The sequence below is a fragment of the Spermophilus citellus genome (assembly GCF_964194105.1).
Source record: "Spermophilus citellus genome assembly, chromosome: 17".
Lineage (NCBI taxonomy): Eukaryota > Metazoa > Chordata > Mammalia > Rodentia > Sciuridae > Spermophilus > Spermophilus citellus.
Genome location: NC_138199.1, coordinates 4,501,763 through 4,515,521, shown reverse-complemented (window position 1 = coordinate 4,515,521; position 13,759 = coordinate 4,501,763).

Here is a 13,759-nt window from a genome sequence, read left to right as displayed (position 1 = left end):
AAAGAGAAAGCTCCGCAGCACATCAACTGCCTTCTGATGGGTGAGTCCCAGGCCAAATGGGACAGCTATACCATGCCCCCCAACCCCAGCCCATGTGTGGGCCCCCTCTACCTGGGGAGGGGCCAGGCCTCTGCCATCAGTGGGCCTCAGCCAGACCTTGCCTTACCACCCCAGCACTGCCTCCCCGCCCAACGTGGGTGGGCGCTGCTCTCTCCTCCCAGAGACACCCTCTCACCTCCAAACTCTGTGTCCCCTTCTTCCACAGCCTACCAACTGCTGCTTGGCCCTTCCTCCTAGGCCCTCTCCCAGAACCTTGGCAGCTTGGCTCTGCAGCCAGTGGCTCCCTTGGGGGCCATCCTCATGACCACCATTATGACTTCACAGTCCCCCTTCCCCCACATCTGGGGCCTGCATCTGACTCCAGTAGGAACTTCCTACTCTCTCACCAGGGCCCAAAGCCCAACAGTACTCACAGACCTCACCTGTAGAAAGCTCCAGTCTGCCATCTTTTTTTTAATTTTTATTTATTTTTTTAGAATAAATAAAATGACAGTAGAATGCAATTTGATATATAATACATACATGGAATGTACATACATCAATCATATTGTCTAGTCTACTCTGTTGCTCTTCCTATCCCCCCTTCTCCTCCCCTCCTCTCCCATCCTTTCTCTCTATCCAATCTAATGTGACACACTTTTTTTTCTTTTTCTCATCACAACATCAGATATGTATTCTGTATAACAATGAGGTTCTCCTTCCCTCTTCTGTGCAACTCCCCTTCTCCCTCTTTTTCCCTCCCACCTCTCTTCCCTATTTAGTGGTAGTCTTCTTCTCATGCTCTTCCTCCCTATCCCATTTTGAGTCACCCCCCTTATATCAGAGAAGACATTCAGCATTTGTTTTTTAGGGATTGGCTAACTTCACTTAGCATCATCTGCTCTAATGCCATCCATTTGCCTGTGAATGCCATGATTTTATTATTTTTTAGTGCTGAGTAATATTTCATTGAGTGTACCTTTTTCCCCGCCTCCTCGGCAGCACTTATTGTTGTTTGACTTCATAATGGCTGCCATCCCTGGGGATGAAGAGTACCCTGGGGCAGCTTGCTGTTGGGTGGGCCTGGAGCCCTCCTCTCCAGGGCTTGGAGACCTCTAGTGGAGCTCTAGGAGCTCTGGTGGCCTTTCTCTTGGAGCAGGAGCTCACACAGAAGGCCCAGGATATCTCAGCTCTGACTTGGGAACTCTGGGTGCGGAGGATTCCCTGCCTGGGCACAAAGGCAGGCAGGCGGCTATGGGCCACCAGGAGCCTAAAGTCCTATTGTGCTCCTCCAGTGATATGGGCTCCCCCTCTGATGTTCTCCATATGCAGGGCCTTCCACTTGCTCGTCCACCCTTGGCCACTGTCTCTGAGGGCACTGAGCACAATCTTCCCTGGGCAGGGCTCTCGGCTATACCACGGTGCTACAAGCTGGCAAGGAGTGGCTCTCTGCTCCTGTGCCATACAAGGCATCTGTTTGCTGAGTGGGTGGTCTAGGCTGCAGGAGTTAGTGAAAGGTGCAGCTGACAACATCATCTTCAGGAGACCAGGCATGTGGAGGGGGGAGGTAATGTCCAGGTCTCCCAGGACCTGGGACCAGCAGCCAGGAGGCACTTTGCTCAACTGCTGAGGTGCAGTTCCAGGATGATCTTGACATATCATACATTTGAATCAAATGGGGTATAATTTTTAATTTTTCTGATTGTACAGGTTGCAGAATCACATTGGTCATACAGTCACCTATATACATACAGCAATACTAGTGTCTATTTTATTCTGCTGCCCTTCCTATTCCCCCTTCCCCCCCTCCCCTCCCATAACTTCTCTCTACCCAATCTAATGTGACACATTTCTGTTTTCTTTTTTTCCCCCTCACATCATCCTACATGTATTCCGTATAATGATGAGGGTCTCCTTCCATCTTCCGTGCAATTCCCCTTCTCCTCCCTTTCCCTCCCACCTCTCTTCCCTATCTAGAGGTAATCTTCTTCTCATGTTCTTCCTCCGTATCCCATTTTGAGTCACCCCCCTTATAACAGAGAAGACAGTCAGCATTTGTTTTTTAGGGATTGGCTAACTTAACTTAGCATCATCTGCTCTAATGCCATCCATTTCTCTGCAAATGCCATGATCTTGTTTTTTTTAGTGCTGCCATGCTCCCCCTTCTTACCCCACTATGAGTCAGCCTTCTTATATCAGAGAAAACATTTGGCATTTTTTTGGGGGGGTTGGCTAACTTCACCTAGCATTATCTTTTGAATGCCATTCATTTACCTGAAAATGCCATGATTTTATTCTCTTTTATTGCTGAATGAGCAGTATACACACACACACACACACACACACACACACACACACACACACACACAGCGTTTTACAAGTCTCCTAGCTAATGTATGAGGGTTCTGATTTCTCCACATCCATGCCAACACTAGTTATCTTATGGTTTTTATTTTTTAAAATTACATCCATCTTATTGGGTGAGAGGTGATATTTCATGGTGATTTTGATGAGCATTTCTATACTAACTTATGTTACCGAACATCCTTTCATGTGTTGTTGGCCATTGTATATCTTGTTTGCAAAATGACCACTACAGTCATTTTCCACTTTTAGTTATTTGTCTCTTGTTTGTTATGAGTTTTCAATATCTCTGAATACTAGACCCTGAGAAATATGATTTGTAGTATTTTCACCCATACTGTCGGTTGTCTCCTCACATTCTCGTCTGTTTCACTTAGGTTCTCTAATTTCTTGCACACCGTTCACAGTTTGGTCTTATCACCCTTTCTATATTGGTAAGGTTGGTAGTAATGCTCACTCTTTCTCCTAACAGGCTAGCAAACACCTTTTCAACTTTTGATCCTACTGACAGGAGTTTTAATTCTCTACTTCTTTTACCTCTGCTTTAACTTTTACTACATTCATTCTTCCTCCTGGTTTGGGGTTTAGTTCACTTTCTCTTTTTGAGTTCCTTAATGTGTAAAGTTAAATTGTTGACTTAAGACCGTTCTAAAATAAGGGCTAGAGTCGTGAATACCCCAGCTCTCAATAATTGGTGAAACAGCATGAAGACACGAGGAGTGACTCTACCTTCTCCACAACCAGAGATATGAGCCGTAATCATTCTGCTATCATACATGACAAATTGTTAGAGTTAAAAAAAAAAGAGTGAAAAAAAAGTGGTGGAACAACTAGACGAAATGTCAAAACAGAAATAGAGGACTCGGCACAGAGCCGCTGCCAGTGCCCAGAGGTCTCCCGGCCATGGAAACCTCCGGCTCCCCCCGCGGTAACTGCGCTGAGCAGCCCAGACCTCCTGTCCCATCAGCACCCTGCTGTCCCTCTGCTCTGCTCTGATGTCGCATCCTGGATCTCCCCCCCACGCCCCAGCAACCACTGGCTGCAGCCACAGAAGATACCGCTATCCCGGACCCCGTGACTGCAGACGCCTGCTGCTGACCGCAGGAGATGCCTGGTGACAGGGTCCCTACAGCTGCGCCACCGCTGCTGGCCAGCTGCCTGCTGCAGGGGAGGCTCCAGGTTTGGTACCCCGTGGCTGCACCTATTTTGGGCAGGGCCTGGGGCAGGGGTGCCAGCATGTTTACCACCACAAGAGCCTCAGGTGTCTATTTTGTCGATATCCCTGAGGCACAGGTGGTTTCAGAGGTGGATGACACTAGCATGTTATGTGTGTTCCAGGCACACTCCCTGAGGAGCCTGGTGGAGACAGCCTTCATCTCTGATACCCTCTCTTCCCTGTCTACCATCTCCAGTTTTTCCATCCAACAGGAGATGCACCTAATGTCAGAAAGGTAAGCCCACCCAGGGTGACAGGGTCCTGTATAGCTCTGAATCCAGGAACTGGCCCTGTGCCTCTCAGCCTCAGCCCTCTCCTCTGAACTGTGCGGTGCCAAGATCACTGACCTCATGGTAGGAAAGGCCAGGCCTCTCATACTGCTGCCCCCTTCCCTCCTGGGTGGTCTCCTCACTCCCTCACTTGCCTCACTACCCACTTGGTAATGTCCACAGCCAGGTCATGGTCACAGGTGCTGAAATGGAGGACCAAGGCCACCATGTCCCAGCCCTGACAGAAAACCCGGAGCTCATGGAGGAAAGGCTGAAGGTGAGGAGGACTGAGGTGGGGGTATGAGTATGTAGGAATGGGATGGGGCTTGAGATGCAGAGCATTTCTTCCAGAAACTGGGGTGGGGCAGGCACAATGAGAAGCAGAGCTGTCACTGTCTGCATGCATTCTGGGGACACTGCCAGGGTTGGGTTTGTGTGTGGAACCGTGTGAAAGGCAGTGAGAAATATTTTGTCCCATGGAAGGAACATGGACAGTTTCTTGACCTTTGCTCCTCTTGCAGCTGCAGGGCCACCTCCGGTGCTTGGGGACACTCCAGCTCAAATTCCACCACCTCTACCACCTGAGAGAGAGCTGGACCTGGAAAGGCCTGCAATGGCAGATCCTGACCAAGAACTCCTGCTGGACCCTCAGGCAGCGCCTCTTACCGAGACCAATCCAGAGCCTCCATTCCTTGCCCCTACTTTTGTTTTCTTCCTTCTTTTTATTTTATGTTTTTATTTTTTATGTATGCTTTGCTTCTTTTAAAATGAAACATTCTATTTGTTTTTGAAAAGATTCAGTTAATTGGCATTAAGGGCATTCTCTAAACTGTGCACTAGTCACCACTATGTCCTTCCAGAACATTTTTCTGAATTTGGTGGATATTGAACCACTCCCTCCCCCACCCTCCTGCTAGTCCCCAACAACCCCTCAGCTTTCTAGTCCCCTGATATGCCTAGTCTGCATTTTTCAAACCAGCGCAGCCTCATTTCTCCTGGGGCACATAATGTGGAAAGAGACTATTTAATAAAGTTTCTTTAGAATGGTAAACGCCATACAGGTCTAAGTTTTCTTTCTTTCTTTTTCTTTTTCTTTTTTCTTTTTTGTGTGTGTGTATGCTGGGGGTTGAACCCAGGAGTACTTTACCAATGAGCTACATCCATAGTCATTTTCCTTTTTCATTTTGAGACAGGGTCTCCTCAATTACTGAGGCTGGCCTCCAACTTGAACCCTTTTGCTCAAGGCAGTGTAATTTGGAAATAGGAAAAAAACTCTTATGTTCAAATTTTTGGAGTACAAATAAATCACCTGTGTAACAGCTGCACCAGGCAATGCCATCCAGCAGGGAATACAACAATGTCCACCTCCTTGTCATTAGGCAAGTAAATCTCCACCCAGTGCTGAACAAAAGAGTATGCAGAGATGTCATTTATGGTAATATCAACAACAAGTCAAACAAATTAATAAAGCACATAGAAACATACATACTCAGAGTAGAGTGTAAGGATATGTAAGTTAAGATACAGGAAAAGGTAAGAAACCCCAGCTCAACTTCCATTACCACCTCTGCCACCTGAGAGAGCACCAGGGTCAGAAACACCTTCAACAGCAGCTTCAGGCCTGTGGCTCCTAGAGGCCCCACAGCCAGCCCCACCCACTGAGGGCCCCATGCACCTGCTCCCACCCCAGAGCTCCCTTTCCCCCTTCTCTCATTTTTTCTCCTTTTCATTTTATGTATTTATTTTTTTTACAACTAGTTTATTTCATAATTTAAGGTTGTATTTTTTAAAACATTCAGCTTATTGGCTTCAAGTGCATCCCATTGTCCTGTACCTGGTACCCGCACCCACTCCTTCCCCCTCTTTCTCTTGCTAGTCTCCAAGGAACACTCATTATTCTCTCCCTTTGATTTGCCTCTACTGGGTTTTTTTCACATCAGTGCAGGGTGACTTCTGTTTGGCCACATAATATTGGAAGGGACTGTTTAAGTTTGAATTTTCTTTGAATGGTAGATCCCATATTGGTCTAAAAGGTTTTATTTTTCATTATTTGATTTTTGTTTGTTTATTTATTTATTTATTGGTACTAGGGATTGAACCCAGGGGTGCTTTACCACTGAGCCACATCCCCCGTTCTTTTTCTTTCTAATTTTGATATGAAGTCTCACCAAGTTGTTGAGGCTCTCCCTAAGTTGGGGAAACCGGCCTCCAATTGGCAATTGTCCTGCCTCATCCTCCCGAGTCACTGGGATACAAGTATGCACTACCTGCAGCAGGCCTATGTTTATATGTAAAAAAGTAAAGCTCCTTAGAAAATACTTTCATTACATTGAAGTTGAAAATGTTTTTCTGTGACTGAAGAGTCAAAGTCACAAAGGAAATACTGGCTTCTGGTGGAAAAACAAAAAGAAGATAGATACTTATAAAGACCAACCATAACCAGCAAAGTGTTCCTTTAAAACCCAGGCTGAAAAAAAAAACACAACAAAGCCTAGACGGATAAAATATTAGTTATTAGGTGTCCCCCAAAAGCTCATGTGTGAGACAATGCAAGAAGGTTTAGAGGTAAACTGATGATTAGTAAATTAGTCACCTGTCAGGGGTGTGTGTGAGTGTGTGTGTGTGTGTGTGTGTATGCTGGGGTTAAACCTAGGGACACTATGGACTGGTAAGGTGTGAATGGAGGAGGTGGGTCAGTGGGGGCTGTGCCTTTGGAGTCTATATTGTTGTTTGTATTCTTGATAATTGCCATTCTGACTGGAGTGAGATGAAATAGTTTTGATTTGCATTTCTCTAATTGCTAGACATGAAAGATTAACATTTTTTCATATATTTGTCCTCTTCTGAGAAGTGTCTGTTCAGGTCCTTGGCCCATTTACTGATTGGGTTATTTGGTTTTTTCCGGTGCTTAGCTTTTTGAGTTCTTTATATACCCTAGAGATTAGTGCTCTATCTGATGTGTGAGGGGAAAAGATTTGCTCCCAGCATGTAGGCTGCCTGTTCACCTCACAGATTGTTTCTTTTGCTGAGAAGAAACTTGTTAGTTTAAATCCATCCCATTTATTGATTCTTTTTACCAAAAAATTCCACCAGAAAACTTCTAGAACTAGTAAATGAATTCAGGAAAGTAGCAGGATATAAAATCAACACCCATAAATCAAAGGCATTTCTGTATATCAGTGCCAAATCCTCTGAGAGGGAAATGAGAAAAACTACCCCATTTTCAATATCCTGAAAAAAAAATACTTGGGAATCAACTTAACAAAAGAGGTGAAAGATCTATACAATGAAAACTAAAGAACCCTAAAGAAAGAAATCAAAGAAGACTTTAGAAGATGGAAAGATCTCCCTTGCTCTTGGATACACAGAATTAATATTGTCAAAATGACCATACTACCAAAGGCCCTTTACAAATTTAATGCAATTCCAATCAAAACCCCAATGGCATTCCTCATAATAGAAAAAGCAATCATGAAATTCATCTGGAAAAATAAAAGACCCAGAATAGCTAAAGCAATCCTTAGCAGGAAGAGTGAAGCAGGTGGCATACCAGACCTTAAAACTATACTATAGTAACAAAACCAGAATGGTATTGACATCAAAACAGACTGGCAGACCAATGGTACAAATAGAGGACACAGAGAGTAACCCACAAAATTACAATTATCTTATATTAGACAAAGATGCCAAAAACATGCATTGGAAAAAAGATAGCCTCTTCAACAAATGGTGCTGGGAAAACTAGAAATCCATATGCAACAAAATGAAATTAAACCCCTATCTTTCCCCATACAAAAAACTCAACTCAAAGTGGATCAAGAATCTAGGAATAAAACCAGAGACTCTGCATCTAACAGAAGAAAAAGTAGGGGGGCTGGGGTTTGGCTCAGCAGTAGAGCACTTGCCTAGTGCATGTGAGGCCCTGGGTTTGATCCTCAGCACCCCATAAAAATAAATAGATAAAGATATTGTGTCCAACTAGAACTAAAAAAATAATTTTTTAAAAAATAAAGAAGAAAAAGTAGGCCCTAATCTCCATCACGTGGGATTAGTCCCCAACTTCCTTAATAAGACTCCTATAGCACAAGAATTGAAACCAAGAATGTTCCTTTTTTTTCCTTGATCTCTCTAGGTGATGTTTTGTTAGTTTTGATGATCTTTTCAAAGAAACAACTTTAGATTTTATGGAAATTCTATCTACAGTATTTTTTGTTCTCTCACTTATCCTCATCTTTAATCTGTGTTATTTCCTTCCTTCATTTAACTTGGGTTTAGATCATAATTATTTTTCTAGGCTGTTAATATGTAAATTAAGGTATGGAAATTAAATTAAGTCAACAGACAGTTGCCTTGAAGACAATACACAGAGTTCAACTTAAACCACAATGAAATATCACTGCACAGCTATTAACATAAAAAATAGTCACCACACCAAAAGCTGTAAAGAGGCAGGGAAGCTGGTTCACTCACATGTTGCTGGTAGGAATTTAAAATAGCATAGCCACTGTGGAAAACAGTTTTTTAAAAAACAAATATCATTTGATGTATCAAATGTATGTCTGAGAATTTATGCAGAGCCATGAGGATATTAATATTCACACCTCTCAAAATACCCTTATATTCAATCTTTTCTAGCTTTGTTATTTGTAAGAGCCCAAACTGGAATCAACCCAAATGTCCATTTCTAGATGACTGTACACCCAAACTGTGCTACATCCATAACACGGAAAACTGCTCAGCAGTAAAGAGGAATAAAAGCAGATACATGCAATGACCTGTATGAATCTAAGGAAAATTGTCCTGAATGAATTAAAAAAACAATCACAAAAGAACACATACGGAGGGTCTATTTGATCTATGTAAAATTCATAAAATGATAAAATCATAGAAATGGGAGAAATGGAGGGTGGGGACAGGATAAAAACATGGTGTGGCTTTAAAGGACAAGGTGTGGGCTGTCTGCAGAGATGGAGATGCTCTGCATCCTGACTGTATCTGTGTTATCCTTGGTAATATTGAACTATAATTTTTCAAGCTATTACCTCTGGGCAAAAGTGAATAAAAGGTACACAGGATCTGTTATTTTTATGCTTATAAATGAAAATGTTTATTTAAAAACAGAAACAACCCAGGGACTGGGGGTGTGACTGTGGGAGAGCACTTGCTTAGCACACATAAGGCCGTGGGTTCATCCCCAGCACCCATTGGCCCAACAGTAGAGTATTTGTTTTTAATGGTATCTCCTAAAGTCAGGTGTTTGCAGTTTTGTGCACATGTCTGATATTTTCTGAAAAAAAAATTGGGTGATATGATTATAGATGATTTTAAGCTTTTATTTCACATTTTAAAAGATCAGTGCAAGCTTCATTAGTTTTATGTAATGCAAACAGCCTTTATTCATTGTGATTCTGCAAAAACAAATAAAAGGCTGAAAACCAAACAGCAGAAAGTAGGAATCCCAACTGGAGGAACTAGAAATCTCCTACATTATGAAATGAAAATTTTACAGATGGGAATGTAAAGTGATTTGACCACTTTGGAAAACAGATTGAAAATGTCTTTACAAGTTGGATATACAGGGGAAGATACCAGGGTGGGGATGTAGCTCAATGTTGGAACGATTTCCTCACACACACAAGTCCTGAATTCAATCCCCAGCACTTTTTTTTTTTTTAAGTTGGATATAAGCTATCACATAATCTAAACCAAGTGCAGTAAAACTGTAAGTCCATAAAGTGACTTTTGGAGGAAGGTACATATGAACGTGTTTCTAGTAATTCCTGAAGACTTGGAAACAATGCAGATGTCCATTAGCAGATGAAGGTCGGAACAAACCACAAGTATCTACACACTGCCATGCGAGGATGAACGGTGGACACAAGAATACCATAGACAAATCTGAAAATTATTATGTTGAAAGAGGCTAGACACACTAGAGGCTAGGCACATTTATTTTTTAAAAAACTGTAGAGAATGCAAACTAATCAAGAGAGTGACAGAAAGCAGATGAGTGACTGCTTGGGTTAGAGGGAGTAGGAATAGCAGGCAGAAAGTGACTGCAGAGGACCAGTACATGTCAAGATGATGAATGCATATGTTCACTTTGATGGTTAGTTTTCCATTACTGCAGCAAACTACCTGAGATAATCAACATATAAAGAGGAAAAGTTTATTGTGGCTTACAGGTGTGGAGGTTTCAATCCATAGCTGAGTGGACCCTTTGCTTTTAGGGCTGTGGTGAGGCAGCTTATCCTGGCAAGAGGAGTTAGGAGATCAAACCATTTGCCCCTAGGCCCCAATTCCTAAAGGTCCCATCACCTAATTGTGCCATAGGTGGGAACCAAGCCTGTAAATGGCCCTTTGGGGAACATTTCAGATTCAAATTATTGCATTCACTGTCCTAATTGTGGTGATGGTCTTACAGGTGTGCACACATGTGAATGCTTGCCAAGTTGTAGGCTTTAAGTGTGTGCAGTGCTTTGTGTGGCGATCTGCTCATGCAGATGTGTTTACATAGGAATAAATCAAATAAAAACTCTCATATGAAAAGCTTTACAAGAGGAAGAGGGGGAATTGTATAAGATGCTGGCAGTCTGGGCCCTCTTCCATGCCCAGGTCCAAGCTTGGGAAGAGGGACAAACACTGCCGGGCCCTCTGCAGTTTCAGCTCCCTCCACGTGAGTGTCATCCTCAATGAAAAGGAGCACAGTGAAACACTGGGCAGGCCCACCTGTCCAGCCAGTCACCCTAGGCCTTCTGGAAAGCACCTGTCCAGCACAGCACCTCTCCTTCATAAGCATTGCCCAATAAATCTTATGTAAAGATATGAACTTTAGGGGCTGGGGCTGTAGCTCAGTGGTAGAGCACTTGCCTAGCATACGGGAGGCACTGGGTCGGATCCTCAGCACCACATAAAAATAAACAAATAAAATAAAGGCATTCTGTCCATCTACAACTACAAAACTTTTTAGTTATTTAAAAAAGAAGATATATCTCATCCATCTCCAGGTGTCTTCTTGGGTGTCTCAGCAACCTATCCTGCTGCCCTAGCACAACAGGGCCTCCCAAAACTTCAGATCCCTCTTCACCAGAGTGTGTGCTCTGAGGCATTCTGTAAAGTACATGTGACTGGGGACCTGCACTTTTTTTAATATTTATTTTTTAGTTTTAGGTGGACACAATATCTTTATTTTGTTTTTATGTGGTGCTGAGAATGAAACCCAGTGCCTCATGCATGCTAGGCGAGCGTGCTATCACTTAAGTCACATCCCCAGCCCCAGGACTGTGCTTTTATAACGAAGCCTAACATGACTTATCAGAGCAAAGGAAAGTGCACTGCAGCCCCAGAGGCCAGCTGCGGTGCTCCAGGTGGTATTAGGACTGATGACATTTCCACCTCTCTCCCTTATCTGTAAAGGTGGACTGTGTTAGCCCGGGTCCTGGTGATGCAGAACCCAGCAGAGGCTGCACATGGCCACCCATCCTCAAGCTCTCACAGCAAGTGTGGAGCATGAATGTCTGCCTGAATTAGTCAGTTTTCTGTTGCTCTAAGATAATATGTGAGCACTGTCAATCTCACACACACAAGTCCCTGAATTCAATCCGCAGCACTGCCATGCGAGGATGAATGGTATAATCTGTTTAACTCACAGTTTGGGAGGCTGAGAGCCCAAGATTGGACAGCCCATCTATTTGGCCTCTCCTGAAGTCCTCCTGGCAGGCAGCATTGCAGGGTCGGAGCATATTGCAGACGAGATCACAGGACAAGATAGGAAGCTGCCAGAGCTAGGCTTGCTCTTTTTATAAGAACCTGTTCTCTGGAAACTAGCGAGTCTCCCACAATACCTACATTAATCTGTGCCCCCAATAACCTAACCACCTTCTACAAGGTGCCAACTCTTAAAGACCCCAGCACATCTCAATGATCACCTTGCTGTGGGCCAAGATTCCAGCACAGAAACTTTTGGTGAGGACGGGCAGAGGAATGAAGCTGCCACACCAGTCTACTAAAGACTCGTGGCACTGATAAGCCAATGCACCCCAACAGTTTGGTTTCCAAGTTTTCTTTGAAAAACACAGGAAAATAAGAAAGAAAGTACAAAAATGCTTTCTTTTTCAGATCCCAGCAGAAGGGTGTGGAGAACACTCTTGGAAGCTCCGTTTTTCCTGAGCTCCATGTCCCTTCTCCAGTGCTGACCAGGTTCCTGGGAGCAATAATGACACACAGAACTGTAGTCAGGCCCAGAACCAGGGGTACAGGGCAGGAAGAGGTCTCGGGCGACCTGGGGCTCCCAGCCTGCTGCCAGTTCCCTCAGCAGCCTCAGGCAGGCAGAGGAGGGGCTTCTGCCCACACCAGCTGCAGCCCCTCACGCCCTGAACCCAGGGCAGGAGATAAAGACAAGGCCCCCACAGGGAGGACAGGACAGGAGCCTGTGGGCACAGAAGCCTGCTCTCCACAGGCACCGCAGACGCAGGTCTCTGCTGTGGTGACGGCTGGGAAATTGCACAGGCACCTTGACTCCTTCAAGCCCACTAACTAGGGATCCTGGGAATCCAGTAAACCTGCCCTTTGTTGGTCCACAGGCAAAGAACTGGGATCTCTACATATGAACCTGTACTCTCCAACATGGCACATTATTTGGATGGAGGACTTCTTATGATACACCATCTTTACTACCCTGTAATTCATTTCCAAATAAAGAATGGTCACCTGGTCAGTAGATTTCCCCCCCCCCAAAAAAAAAACCCATAAATTTTACACAAACATAGTACCAAGGAGCTAATAAAATCTATGAAATGTTAGAACAATGTTTGGGATCACTCAAGCCAGCTTTCTCTCAATACTCAAATACAGTCAGGGTTGGGAGTTCAAGTGTGAACTCAGCAGGGGAAGAGGCAGGGAGGAACTGGACCAGGACCCTGCCCTGCAAGCTGGTGGAGGAGACGCAACCACCTCTGCACACAGGGAGGTGAGAAATCAGCACAGGGCATCACAGGACAGCAGAAAGGGACCTAATTTGGACGGAGAGAGGGGAAAATACAAGGAAAATGTCACTGAGGAAGGGAGACAAAGTGAGCCTGGAAGGAGGATTGGAAATATGTCCACCCTACAAGGAGAAGATGAGGACACACAGAGGGGTGATGGTTAATTTTAGTGTCTGTGTTGGTGGATTAAGGAATACCTAGAGAAGTGGGAAAGCGTATCTGTGGGTGTGTGTCCCCGAGGAGATGGCCTGCGAGTCAAAGTGGAAGAGGTGGGGAAGTCCACCCTCCATGTGGGTGGGCACCTGACAATTGACTGGGGAAGTTCCACCCTCCACGTGGAACCATGCAATCGATGGGGGCCCAGACAGAGCAGAAACAGAGAAAAGGGTTTTTGTCTCTCTGCTGGAGCCAAACACTCTCCTCCTGCAGCCTTGGACATCAGAACTCTCTGGCTTTGGGATCGCAGGATTACACCAGCAGAACCGCAGGCTCTCAGGCCTTCACCTCAGTCTGAGAATTACATCACTGTCTTCCCTGGTTTTAAGACCTTTGAACTTGGACTGAGCCACACTACCAGCATCCCAGGGTTTCCAGCCCAAAGACAGCTTGTCGCAGGACACTGTGCCTCCAAAAATCACATGAGCCAATTCCACAAAAAAACTCTCTCTCTCTTTTTCCCCTCTGTCTGTCTGTCTATCTATCTATCCATTCATACCATGAGTTCTGTCTCTGATTTATACAAAAAGAAATAGCCTCAGAGTGGGGATGTGGCTCAGTGGGTAAGCACCTCTGGGTTCAATCCCTGGTGGCAAAAAAATAAAAATAAAATTTAAAAAGTAAAGGAGGAAAGACAGAAAGAGCCTGAGACAAGCTTAAAACACTCTGGA